The sequence below is a fragment of the Phalacrocorax carbo genome, chromosome 3 (assembly GCF_963921805.1).
Source record: "Phalacrocorax carbo chromosome 3, bPhaCar2.1, whole genome shotgun sequence".
NCBI lineage: Eukaryota > Metazoa > Chordata > Aves > Suliformes > Phalacrocoracidae > Phalacrocorax > Phalacrocorax carbo.
The window spans coordinates 61,116,863-61,130,633 of record NC_087515.1 but is presented as its reverse complement, the minus strand read 5'-3'; the positions used below and the strand labels follow the sequence as shown (position 1 = coordinate 61,130,633).

The 13,771-nt window shown below is 41.9% G+C and overlaps 1 protein-coding gene across 9 annotated transcripts in view; it reads right to left on the bottom strand.

Moving 5' to 3' along the window:
* Positions 1 to 13,771, bottom strand: part of ARID1B (AT-rich interaction domain 1B) — a 337,378-nt gene that overhangs the window by 171,899 nt on the left and 151,708 nt on the right. The gene's annotated exons all lie outside the window — the stretch shown is intronic.

The window sequence follows — 13,771 nt, the reverse complement described above, 5'->3', positions numbered from 1 at the left end:
TAGTTTAAATCACGGTATTTCCCAAAATTTGAATTCAGCATTATTTCTAAGGTAAGGCGAATACCTCAAAGTATTACCAAAATTGTGGCATTCCTTTACAAAATATGTTTTTCAAAGAAAACACCCCTTAGACAAACTAAAGCCATTAACATCATCTTAAAAGGCAAAAAAAACCCCATAGGTTTATCAGTCCTATCCATTGAGAGATGTTGTATAGGAGAAGAAGCTGCTCTAAAGAGTTAACAAAGATTATTTTAACTTCACTGCCCCCATCCCAGTTATACTTTCATCAAGAGTAACTGCAACAACTTTTTATTTTGATAGTTCAAATTAGATAGGAAGAAAAGAAAACTTGCTCTGACTCTCTCTTGTATTACTTGTCTTTAAGGAAGGAGGCTGCCTGAATATGAAGACAATGAGTTTAACCTAATCCTATTTTAAAGGGGTAAAATAACTATTGGACTGTACAGCCAGACTTCTTGGGCTAATAATGAAGACAAGCTTTTCAAAACAGGAGTAAAGTACAAGAAAACTTACTACAGAAATGGTGTTAATTCTGATCCAGCTATGACAGCTCAGAGCTATCACGCAGATGTCTTCTCACCTCCACAGCATTAGCATCTGTGTGTGTGTGTCTATATATATGCATATAAAAATAATTTCTTAATGCATTTTCTTTAACAGAAACTACCGTTCAAAGCACTTCAGGAGTTGGAGGGTATTTTAGGCAGGGAAGAATCATGACTACAAAGGTGAGGGAGATTTACATTACATGTGGCTTTGGATCTCATAAGCTACCTACCTTTCAGCAGAAAATCATCTCTGTTCTACAGGGCACATAATTTACTTCTCTTCACAAAAGGCAGCCGACATGAACGTTACAAATACAAGGCTCTTTGAGTCAATTACAGGAATGAACTGCTTTTGGCCTGCCTGGATTTTTGTTCCCTAGCCTTGCTGCACCCGCGTTTCAGTGCAAATTCTGAGCTTGGTCAGAACACAAACAGCAAATTGGTTAGGTCGTTGGTAAAACAGCTTTACGTATACCCACATGCACATGTGTAGCTCTCCTCAACAGACCTCAGTTGAGATGATGTACAGTCTTTCACTTCTCAAAAGCTAAAAGTTGTGCTGCATCTCTCAGAAGCAGCTGCCTAAGTCCACGTTACCGTCCCAAAAAACCATCCCCACCTCCATGTCACAGAGGCAAAGTCTCAAAACCGCAAGTGAGCAAAATGAGATCCACAAAGTTCTACAAGGGAGATAGCATCGTCTCTAGCAATGAGCTGCAGCCTGCAAAGCGTGCGTGTCCCAGCACACAGTGCTCCACGCTGCACCTCCACAGTATGAAAAGTCAGGATGGCTGCACTACATCTGCAGCTTTCCATAGAGTTTGTGTGTTATGGTCTTCATGTAAGCCTGTGTAAAAACAGATTTTGTTTCCATATTACAGGAAAAAAAAAGCGTATTTCCAACTAATCAAAAAGACCCCAAATCATACCATCCAGTCAGCTTTCAGTCATAAAGACATGAAAACTGGTTTTCACGAATATTCACAAAAGCAGTTACGTTTAAAATAAGTGGTTATTTTTCAAAGTGAGACAGAACACATTAATGTTATTAAATCTCTTAATACCCACATTGCTTTTATGCTTTGGTATGTATTAAAGCAATGGAATACAGCTTTGTGGGATGTGATGATACTGAATTTTCCATCTTTCTTCTCCAGTTCTGTGTGTGCGCGCGTACATGCGCACACGCTCTCTTCTCCCCCCTCTCCCCGATGGGACTTGCACAGTTACAGTGTTTCAGTGAGTAAAGTGTGAGGAAAAATTCATTTTCCTCCTCTGCTTTCACACAAGCATCTAGAAGAAGAGTACAACGAGGAGGGAAGGTGCCACTAATGATCCAGTTTGCTTCCAGGCATCAATATCGCCATTTCCATTTCACACATGCTCCCCAGCTGGTGCACGTAAGCGACCAGTACACAGTACCCAGTGAGACAGGCCACTAGCGAGAGGAAGAAACCAAAGCGAGAAAAGGTCGAGGGAAGACTGCAACTCATTCATACTCGCTTTTCAGCAGCGTTTGTTAGAAAATGCATTCCCATAAAGGGGGTATATTAAAAGTTATATCCTTAATCACAAACAGGAAAGGAAAAAATACTTATTTTTTGTGCAAAACGACAGGCTACTGGATGACTCTGTCCTAGGAATTAATAGTATAACCATGGTATCTGAGCTGTAAATATATGCAGTTAATGAACGAAAACTTGCTGGCAGTAACTCTCTTCTGAATTTTGTAAGTACTCTTCCCAAAGTCCCAAAGAACAACATTTCCCTAATAGTTTAATATTCTGACAATCTCTGTGCCTGAAAACCTGCCCTATTCTACACTTTCTGTTGTACAGCAATAATTAGATCAATTCTTTGCGGCTATGTGGTACTAGTATTTACCTTGAATTCCACCTGCAGCTGCTACAGACCAACTTGTACAGTCACGGTAATGCGCGTGTTTGCTGTGCTGAGGAGAGAACTTCAGTTTTCGCTATTCTACACGAAGGAACTGACAAAAATCAGTGTCTTGCTATGCCTTGGCTTCTAGAGCCTCCATGTTCCAAAAATCACAGAGGAGGGAGAAAAAAAAGCCTATTTGTCCTTTATCAGCCTGGTTTTTGGAAGGCTTAAATCCTTACTCCAGTAACTTTAAAAAGAAAATCTAACCGAAAAAAAAATCTCACCATGGTATCTCCCACACAACAGCCCCCAAAGCGGTCAACTCAACGGTTGTGCTGCATCAGCAAATGGACAAGGAAAGGAAGAGAGAACAGGGAGACCGGCTTGTGAGACACATCCTGCAAGTAGCAAGTCAGCTCCTAAGTGGCCTTGGGGCCTTCTCCTGGCCCTGGAAAAAAACAGAGCAATTAACAGATAACCAAGCTGAATGTTTTGTTTGCTTGTTTGGGGGTTGGATTTTTTGTTGGTCTGGGGTTTTTGCTGTTGTTTGTTTTTTTTTTTTAAACACTCAAGAACAGAGATTATTCATAATTTGCAGATTTCCTAAAAAGCCCAGGCAGCCAAGTAATATAACATTGTTATTTGTACTTGTTAACAACACCAGCAGCAGCAATAACAAAATACTGGAAAAGAAGAGACAGTAGGGAAAGGAATATGATGTTTCCTTTCTTCCCCAGCATTTGGAAAATGGCCTATAGGGAAACACCACTGATTATTTTTCATAGAAAAAACAACAGAAACCGTGCTTAGTCCCCCACCACTGAGGATTAGCTGCTCAGAGAAAAGATTTTTCATTTTCACACATGCACACGCTTATACACACGCTTGGTTTAGATAAATCTGCACAAGCTGCTTTAACTAAACTGACGGGAAGCTTGGCTGCATCTGAAATACGTGGTTATTCTCATGGACAGGAGGGTGGGTACTGCAAGCATGTTGTTCAGAATTAGACAGCAATTTAGGACTTCAAATTGATCTGGGAAGAGCAACCATGCTTTTATTCAGTCACTTACTATGAAGCAACCAATACTGCGACCATGGTAATAAACTCGGCTGCAAGTGTGGGTGCAGGTGGAAGAAAGGGGACATACGTTGATTCTTTTCCTTTTTTAGATGTTAATAACCACAAACAACTTCAGTTTGGGCATGGGCAGAGCCATTTAACTGTCTGGTTTGGTTCACATGAAGGCGTAATTCACCTTCTCTCTCTTCTTTCCCTCCTCCCCCCCCCCCCCCCCCTTCATTTGTTGCCTCTTTCCATGTCTCCCTTATAGTCAGATTCAACAAAATCTGAAAATTTTATTATAACATCTTTCAGAAGTTCCGTAAGAAGTACGTCTGAACAACCTCTATGACTATGGAACCAGAGCTCCGGGAGATCACTCACCACGGCTCACTCTGTTTTAACGTTCACTTTTTCATGACTAACTACAGTTGTGTCTCTGCAATAATACGTTGAAAAAGAAAAAAAAAAAAAAAAGGGGGGGGGGGGGGAATAATTACCAGCTCAGCAAGTGCCTTTTGTATTGTTTGCCAGATTTAAGCTTAGCTAAAAAAACCCAATGATGGGTTCAGGATAAAGAGTCCACTCATCCTCCACTGGCAGAGGATGTCCAGTGGCATCAAATTGTGGGAGAGAAAGGAGGAATATCCTTGGAAAGTCAAGTACAGACCTGATGAACTCTTTGAGATGCAACCGAACGGCATTTCTAAAGAGGCTTTTACAGACTCACACTTACCGTAACTCACATGTGCTCTGTATTAAATGTAAGAAAATAAGCTTTAATCTTTGAGATAGTCAAATGTTGTAATATGTGAGAAAGTAATCTTCTGTAAGGATCTTTTTGCTATTTGAACTTGTACTAGCTTTCCCCTCTTGACTATTCGGTACATTTTGCTTAATTTTTAGAAGCATTCTTGTTTGCATATGGTATTCCCAAGGAAGATTAATAGCTTCCTACAAAATACATAATTCAGCTGTCTTTTGCCATTCTGCAAATACTACCAACCATATTTCAGTACACAATTTTCTGGCACTCCACATCTCCATATAATGGTCTGAAAATCCGTAAGTTCATGCAAAGTCTCTTTGCATTGTACTGTCAGTACATAGGAAAGGATTTTCAGAATAGTTCCTGTTTCTGTATATACTCTGTAAAAACAGCAACCCCTGCCTAACCCCAAAGTAGGGGTCCATCCTCTCCCTTCGACACAGGTTCCCCTCCTGGGCCCTTTTGCCAACACACTGCTTGGAAGCAGCGCGGGCATCGCTGCTGCCAGGCGCACCGCTGTGGGAACCCTCTCCTGGAGTCTGGCGGCACAGAGTAACCCTATACAATGTGCAGTTGTATAGGAAGAAAGCGAACCATACCTACTGGTCATGGTGGATTTTCCATGGCATTTATTCAACAGTAAATCGAACTGGGATGCGGGGGCAACCTCCTATCTTCTGTTTTAGTTTACTCTGGAACCCGTCATGACTACAAGGGGCCAGGACTTTGGTTTTACATCTCATCTGAACGACAGGGCCGGCAGGAAGGTATGCTGTCCCCCGATACCCTGCTGGGGCATTGATTCGGCACGGGTTTAGAGAGAAGAGTGTCACCTACTGAATCACAAATACCACTTGCTAGAGCAGTTTTTCTTCTATGTGTCACATCTAATCAGCATAGCACAATTCTCACAGCTGCTAGGAAGGCTGATAACATTTTCTTTCAAGGAACTAAAATTTAATTTTATTCAGGCAAGACACTAACATTGCTGCAAAAGAAAGGCTTTTACTGAGATTTGGAAGAGCATTAACAAAATGCTATAGGGCCATATGGCCTTTAGTATTCTGGCCAAGCTAAAGACCGTTTAGGGGTGGTTTGGGATGTGGAAGGAGTTTCACCACGATGGGAAGATCCCTCTTTGTGAGCGCGCAGAGCCGATGCATGCAGAGATGGGTGGCACATGCGCTGGCATAACCACACTGCTCACCAGACCCCTTCTTTGTTTTTTAAAGTAATGTCCAGGAAAATTCTTTTAATCGAACTTGCTATTCAAAACAACTGAACGTGAATGTTCTTTTAGTATTAGCGATGGAACTGCACAGCCTCCATGCAGTGTGGAACACTGAATCCATGTGGCTAAAAAACTGGTTATGCAAGCAAGGCATATGCTTGAGGGGATGAAGAAAAATTGGCAAGATACAGCTTGCCAAGGCATGCCACACATTAGCTCCACTTTAAAACTGTTAGCAAATTTCAGCATTTGCAGTTCATTTTTCTCTAGATACACAGAGCGGGATGCATCTTCTTTCAAGACTCATCATGAGATGCCCTCCCCTCCTGTATTTTGATCACATCTTCTCTTCAAAATTAATGGCCACCTTTCTCAGATGATGTTATCTCTGAGCTAAATAACACTACATCCTTTATTATTTAAAATTGGGTATTAAACAGAAGCAAACATTTTCTGTAAAGCAATTACTGCACATTTGTGCAGCGTACAGCATTGTTCCTGGAAATGTCTTAAAACATTGCACAAACACAGAAAAGAAAGATTGCACACATAGGATACTGCCATGTTATTTTAAAGAATCACTTTACCATAAATTGTTGTGGGGCTTCTTCTTGTTTTTGTTGGGTTTTTTTTGTTTTGTTTTGTTTTGTTTTTTTTTAACCTGTGTTCTGAATTGTTTCTAATTGTAATCCTGGGGACTGGAGGGGGGGGGGTAGAATCAGACAGTACCAGAAGCCTTAAGGAATCAATATTACCTACAGTGTATCTTAAGTAAACCTCTTAAATGACCAACTAAACAAAATATGTTCTGTGTTTATAACATGAAAGAAACTAAAATGTTAGAAAACTGTTAGTTTCTTATTTACAAGTAGTGCAGAAAGTGGGTATTAGGCACTGACCCAATCTATTAATGCTTATCACAGCATGGTGAAATATAAAAACTTGCCTGGCAAAAGCTAGAGAAAACACAGAAAGGCAGCAAAGGCAGGGGGGGACGGACACTGTCTGAAAAATACATGAGAATGACAATAAAGATGAAGCATCAGATTAAATCACTGAATATCAATGTTGTTCTTCCAGTCCTTCTTACAACAATGACATTTCCAGAAACTTTCAGAAAAATTCCAGTTTTTCAATACATACTGAAAAAGTTAAAACAAATGTAATGGGTCGTTAAAAATCCTGTTCAATCTATCCAGACTATTTTCCTCCTCCCCAAGGTTACAATTAGCTTTCTGCTAACCTACATCAATGCAGTTAAACATAATTACTGAGCAGCGTTATAGTTAAGCTTCTGCTTTCAAAGTGACCATATATATTTAGTGTTGCACCTGGAACCCTGCAAGCAAAAGAGGAAAAACAAAACCCCTAGTATTTTAGATTAAAACACTGCACTCAGCCAAATTCTTGTTTCCCCAAGTTGCTTCTGTCTGTTGTTGGTTGTTTCTTTTTTTTTTTTTTTTTTTTTTAATTTATTTTGAAGAGGCAAGTTCATGTCATTAATAGTAATGATGTAGATGATCTTTCTCCTCCCACTTTCCCATTATCATTCTTCTGAATGTAGACACACCAGTTGCTGTGAAGCAGAGATTCTACCCCACTTTCTGGAGTTCCACTCACACTGTAACTCCATAAACTTACACTCCACATAAAGCAAAGCGCAAGGTATCTTCCCTATGACCCCATTATTTTCTCCCCCAATATTTTTTCATGAGAGGCAAAAATGACCCCATTTAACATTGGGGGTGGGGGGGGCTGCAAATCTATTACCCTTGCTAAACACTCAGCAAACATGTAATTTACCCAGCGGCATTAGACAGAGTTCAAGCTCCTGCTCAGCATGCATTTAGTATCCCAGGCCCCTGACATTTCAATGCAAAGCAGGCTGAGAAGTAAACTAATGCTAATCAATAGATCTGACTCAGTGAAAAGCCTTAGACTGATAAAAGAAGGCATGAAATGTGAAGACAGATCATTACCTCGTCTAGCAGCTGTCTATCATTTCCAGGAAGGTGCAAAACTGTTTCTTAAAACATCACTTTAACTCAGTTCAGACTGAAACACCATTTCAGAAGCAAGCTCGGTGAGTTTAGAGCCACTATTTTACTAAAATTGGTCAGGTCCCATTTTGCAATTGCCAGGAACCATTGTTATTAGCACTGCTCAAAATACTTCCCACAAAGGCTGTTTTAAGTCTCTACAGAGAGACATTTGGATATCCCCTTTAAATTCAGGTACTTTAAAGGTTAAAAAAAAAAAAAATCTGTAAAAAGGCGAAGAGTTTCTGGCTGTATAAAAGGCTGTAGTCAAAACTGATCAAGATTTCTCCCTTTGCTTTCTGTAACAGGTGTTAACAGAGACAGCAGTTAACCCTTGAGCCCAAATTCATTCCTGATAGAAGCATTTGCTTCAATGAGCTTTCAGGAGCACAGATTAATTTGGCTCCCACTGTGAATAACAGCCTATCAGTGGGGGAAGATATTTAAAATTTTTATTAAGAAGTGAAAGGAGCTATATTAACATTTGGAAGGAAGGAAAAAAAGCTTGCATGAAATCCTACCTCTTTTACAAAAGATTTCTTTAGGTGCCAAAGTCATACTGAAAGCTGCAGGGACATGGTATCAAGTAAGATTCACACCTAGCTTTGAAAACAGTACCAGGAAGTCTAATAATCACACTGAACACCCAGGTTTCCCACTTTCGAAAAGTCTTTTGGTATCCTCGTTCGTTGCAACTTAAGCCTCTTCGTCAGATGACTCGCACCTTCACAGAAAGAGCCAACCAAACCTGATGGTTTGCAATATAAAAATGATGCGTAGTTCTCATGAGGGAAAGTTTCATACGTATATTTTGCTTCAGATTTCAGTCGGCCTATTTCAATGAACCATTCCCTCAAAAAACACACAAATCTCAAGATGTGTCATGATTCTTTAGAATACGAGCACTGGAGGTCATGGATGTTGAGGTACGCACTTCATGAAATACAGACGTGTTTTTACAAATGCTCATACAGTAAGTATATTCCTTGTTCTTCCAAGGTCAGATATTTTTAACACCCCTATGCACAAGAGCTCTGTGTGTTAAAACATTCTATTAGGTCACAAAAATAGGATCAGAAGTTAAGATGTGAAAATTGAGGTTGCTGATGTCAACTCGGATGCGGTCTCTTTCCCTGCCACCTCCCATTTGTTCATGGCCTAGTCCTGCCACCTTTCCCATGTGAAGCTCTTGGTCTTACTCCCACGGCAGACCTAGAGGCTTCTCTCTCCTCTCCTCTGAATTTCTGTCTCTACAGCTCCCAGTCTCTGCTCTCCCTGTGATCCCCATCCCCAGGAACCTGGCCCTGCGCTCCCCCTGCCTCATACAATGTCACCCCTCCTCTTTCTCCGTGTCCAGCCTTTGCTGCCTTACCCTAGCTAGCGCCAGCATCACCTCCAACGCTTTTCCCTTGCTCACTCCTGCCCTACCACGGTGCAGCTCCAGCCTCCCCGTGGCTCCTCATCAGACCTCGGTTTCTTCCTCCTACTTCTGGCCCTTCCTCCAGCCAGTCATCCTCTCTTCTCGCCCCCACAACAGGTTTCTCTCCCTTCCTGCAGCTGCCAACGATCCCTCCATGCCAAATCCTCAGCTCAGGTCTTACGCCTCACCTCTGCTTTCAGAGCAGCCTGCTTTCTCCATTGCCAGGCACAGCCCGTTGCTGATAGCACAAGCGAGAGCACCATGCTGGAAGGCTCTTTGAGGACTGTAGCTGCACTCCTGGACCGAGCAGGCGGCGTTACGAACTCAGATCTGCCGGCTGTGGGTAACACAGGCAGACGGATGGCAATGGTAAGTGAGCCACCCTGCACGCCAAGCACAGCAGCAGTTCATTTTTAAGTTTCTACTATAAACAATGGGTCTGCAAGGTCTGTTTAAGAGGAGGGGTTGTGGTGTGGGTTCTTTTAATGTGCCTAAACCCATTTTTCTTTACAGCCATTTTTTTAAAAAGGCTGAGCTGTTTTTGTGAAATTTTCAACATTTTTAAGCAACCTAAAACAGGCTCTTACAGTAGGAAATGCCAGACACCCTAAATATTAGCGCTATCGCGCCTCCCCATAACAATTTCCAAATTAAATTTAGATTCTGTGGTATACCTTCACCTAAACAGATTTCCATAACCACCAACCAGTAACTCTTCTTTTTATTTAGGAGTGCTGTGTTAGACGAATTTGTTCCCAGACTCAGACTGTGAGGCTAGCATCCCAAGAGACACTCCCACCTCTTCCTGGGGATAAACAAGCCAGCCCTGGGAACATGAAACAAACAGCAAGAAACACTATTTAGCTTTTATAAATTTTAATAAACCAAAGCACAGGATTGAAAGCTTGAGATATTTTTCTATTTACTATTACCCTGAAGTGTGGGGGGGGTGGAGGGAAGCAGAGTATTTTTTGCATATACTTTATTTTTTGCGTATACTTTAAATGTGTAAATATACCATTTTTGCCATTCAATACACTTCCTATCTACCCATCCTTTTTGGTTCACTTTGGCTTTTAAGCAGTCTGGCATTAGGCAAAAATCTACCTTTCTTCTTTTTTATCTACAAGAGGAATATATCTACAGTAGGCTTTGTAATCCTAGCAGGTATTTTTCATGGTTGTTCTTCAGTTTGTGAGTTGGGCAATTAGAGCAAGTTATGTCACCGCCATTGCCATTTTGATCACCGCATGAGAGAAGTTACTGTTCTCTTCAGAAACCTGCCTGGAGTCTGTCCTCAGAACTGCACATCGCTTTTTACTCCTTCCTTCATTTTCATAATATTCCAAAAATATGTATATACTTTGACGCACTTTGATGCTAAGTAAGCAGTTTTTGACATTTCTAAATACTTATATTTACAAAGTATATATGTAGTTAGGAGGGCCATCTTACCTTCTTTATCATTGCATCACTGATACTTATTTTTAACGTATTGCTGTGTTATACAGATGTGCATGTAAGGTATGCATTGCTGGGTGGGAGAGGACAAAGGGGAACATGAGGGTACGTTAAGTATCTTAGAGACAGTGGAAAACAATAGACAGATTGCCAAGGAATTCAACAGATATTGTTGAGAATGGGTTAGTATCAGCTTTTGAAATCCAGGAATGGCTCTGCTCTGCCATATAAATGAGAAATGAGGGGGCTGCAGATGATAATCGCTCCTCTGACCTTCACCTTCCTGGGTTAAGCAGTAAGGAAAACTCTGTAAATACCGTTCATAAGAATGCAACCAATCTGACGATCCCAAACTACTCCAGAGTACGCTGGGTCTCCAGTGACCCTTATCAGGACTTTTTTTTTTCTGGAATGGGCTACCTCCTCCTATCTTTTGCAGGCTCAAAAGCCCAGAGAAGAGAAAACTCATCTCAACATCAATACTTGAGCTGTGTTTTTCTCTCTTCGTTCCCCCAGCTATCACTCCTTATTCCCTCCACATGGTGGAAGACAGTCTCATCTCTTTGAACTTGTCTCCACTATTTTTCAAAAGAGATGGGGGAGAGCGGAAAAGAGAAGAGCGGGAGGGAAGAGAAGAGAGAAAGAAAAAGACAGAGAGGACAGATCAAGGTGAGTTAGATTTCCACATCATTTATCCTACAAGAAAGCACATGCTTTAATCTACCCCGAGCCAGACACAGGCATTGTGAGGGTTGCATTTTGTCTACAAAGCTAAAGTAGCAGCGAGCGTAGCATTATGCTGCTGTGTCAGTCTAGTTTGACCAGTTTCACAAGTTCGCTAGAAAAGGAAGTGTGACATTTCCATTTAGAAGAACATGAGCGAAGCTTAAAAACATGGCTAGGCATGTTGTAGTAAATGGGACGGTGTGTTTCTGAACAAGAGAGAACCTTGTTTTAAAATCAACCAAATGTCTTAAGACCTGATGACAGATTTGCCTGAACTTAAAATGTGAATGCAGAAAAACTTCACTGAAGATAATGGGAAACAAAGGAGAGAGATTTCAAGAGGAAGAGAAAGGTTATATATTGCAGCCCCAGTTCTTTGGTATCCACAGCTCATAGGTGCACTCCCACGGCAGGTACAGATACACCCCGCCACTCAGGAAGGCATGCCCTGTACCGGTACCTGTGTGGCATACCAGCATGGTCCCTCCACGTGCTTACTCTCCTGTGCGTGTAAACCAGAGTGTGCTCCGTGCCACGCCAGTTTTAATCCCACTGCGCTATCCCAAAGACAAGTGTTTCAAAAGGGCGTTCAGGTGGGAGAAGGAAGGGAGAAGAGGAACGCAAAACGCGCATGTTCATGCGGACTGCATGTTGTAAAGAACAGTAGTTACCGGTAAGTAATATCTGTTTTCAGATCCATGTTTACATTCATGAAGGGCAAGTGCAGAGAGGTCCAGGAATAAGCCCCATTCACACTCACAAACCTGGCAGGGGTCCCAGAACCTTTTAGGTAAGGAACTGCCGCAGGACCTTCCTCCTGGAGTGCCTTGTGCACCCGGGGTGGCGCCCAGCAGGAGCTGAGCTCCGTGATGTTTTGGACAGAGTTCCAGGTGGGTACTCTGAGGACATCAGGAATGGTGGTGTTCCTCAGTGAGGCCAGAGCAGTAGCTTGGGCACACTCTGATGACAGAAGGGAACTCCACCCCAACAGTCTTATAAGAGACTTCAATGCATCTAATTATCCAGTGGAACAGCCTCCCCACAGATATGGTTATGCTTTTTGTCCTTTTCATTATTTGCTACATATATCCTTAGGGACTGATCAGCTTCATCACTATACGAAGGACGAACCTTTTGATGCTGAGGATGCAAAGAGGGGCCTTGGCAATGGAAGAAAGTGGTTTGGCTAAAAACACGCTGGTTGACAGCTGAGATTAAGAGGAATTAAAAAACCACCTGGCAGAGAAACTCCAAAGAGGGCATAGGACACCCTGTCCAGCCAGAGCACTGTCTGGGAAGGACCAGCAATAAGGGCCTGGATTTCTTCCACCTTCCCAGAAAAGATGACACAAAAGGAACGTCACCTTCACAGCAAGGTGCAGAAGAAACAGATTCTTGTGGATTGAAGGGTGGGCCAAAGAGAACTGAATGAGAGTACCTAGGGTGGGTTTATCCATCACCACACAAACAAGATAATTTTTAAAACAAGCTAGAAATGCCTGCCCTTTCCACGTGATCCTGTCATCGCGGGCAGGGATAAGAAAATTCTGTTTCCTCAGCCCTGTTATGCTCGAAGCCAAAACGTGCTCCCTTGTTAAAAATGAAGTATCTGTCACAACAAATCTCAGCCAGACAGAGCAGAAGCGTTTCCAGGGTTAGGGCTATCCAGCCCTGAAGAACAGACTTCCTTGTTGGGACATGAACCAATTGTACATAAACTGAGATGTCTCCGCATACTAAGGAAACCAACCATTCCTCACACATGAGGGAACAGTCTAAACCCAGGATTTTAGGTCCATGTCTGTTTATGAAACTACATGGTTTAGAAGGGCTGAATAGGACTATATCGATTTAAAAAAAAGTCAGGACACCAAGAAAACAACACATGGTCTAAAACCTGCGCTGCTGCACAATGACTTTTGAGCCACCGAATCCACATTCTCTACAATGATCTTTCAAGCCTGGATGGAGCTAACCTGTTGCTTTTTGGCATACATCTTTATAACTCCAGCTCTTAAGGCATAAAATGCTGCTACAGAAAGGCTGTAAGATTCTTTCATCAAGCAGTTGTTCAGATAAAGTGAAGACGACAGTGAATTCCTCTGAGGTAGGAGCAGCTTTAAGGTGCTCACCATAGTAGACAAGGAGACAGTTTGGAATTAGAAACGCTCTTGCCTACCCTGAGACAAAGAAAGCACCTGTGGGATGTTCTCATAGCTGTGTGAAACCAGAAACCTCAAGATCAAAAGACATAAACCAGCCTTTTACCTCAAAAGCAGCCAGGGTCACTATCCTGAACTTGAACTTGCAAATTACGGTGCTTAGTTTTTCTAAACACAGAACAAATTTAAATGCGCTATTCCTCTTCAGTTCCATGAAATACCTGGTTTAGGTATCTCACACGCTTTGTAGTGTATGAAAATCGTCTGTAGGGCAACCTAGCATCACAAAGGTATTTACTATTTATGTGAAGTAACTCTAATGAAATAACCAAACGGGTAAAAAAGAAGTTTTGGGGAGACAACATGTACAGAGTAACTTCTGATAATGGTGTGCTAGACCCTTGAGTCTGATACTGCACGTGCTCCTCAAAAAACTTGATCTCC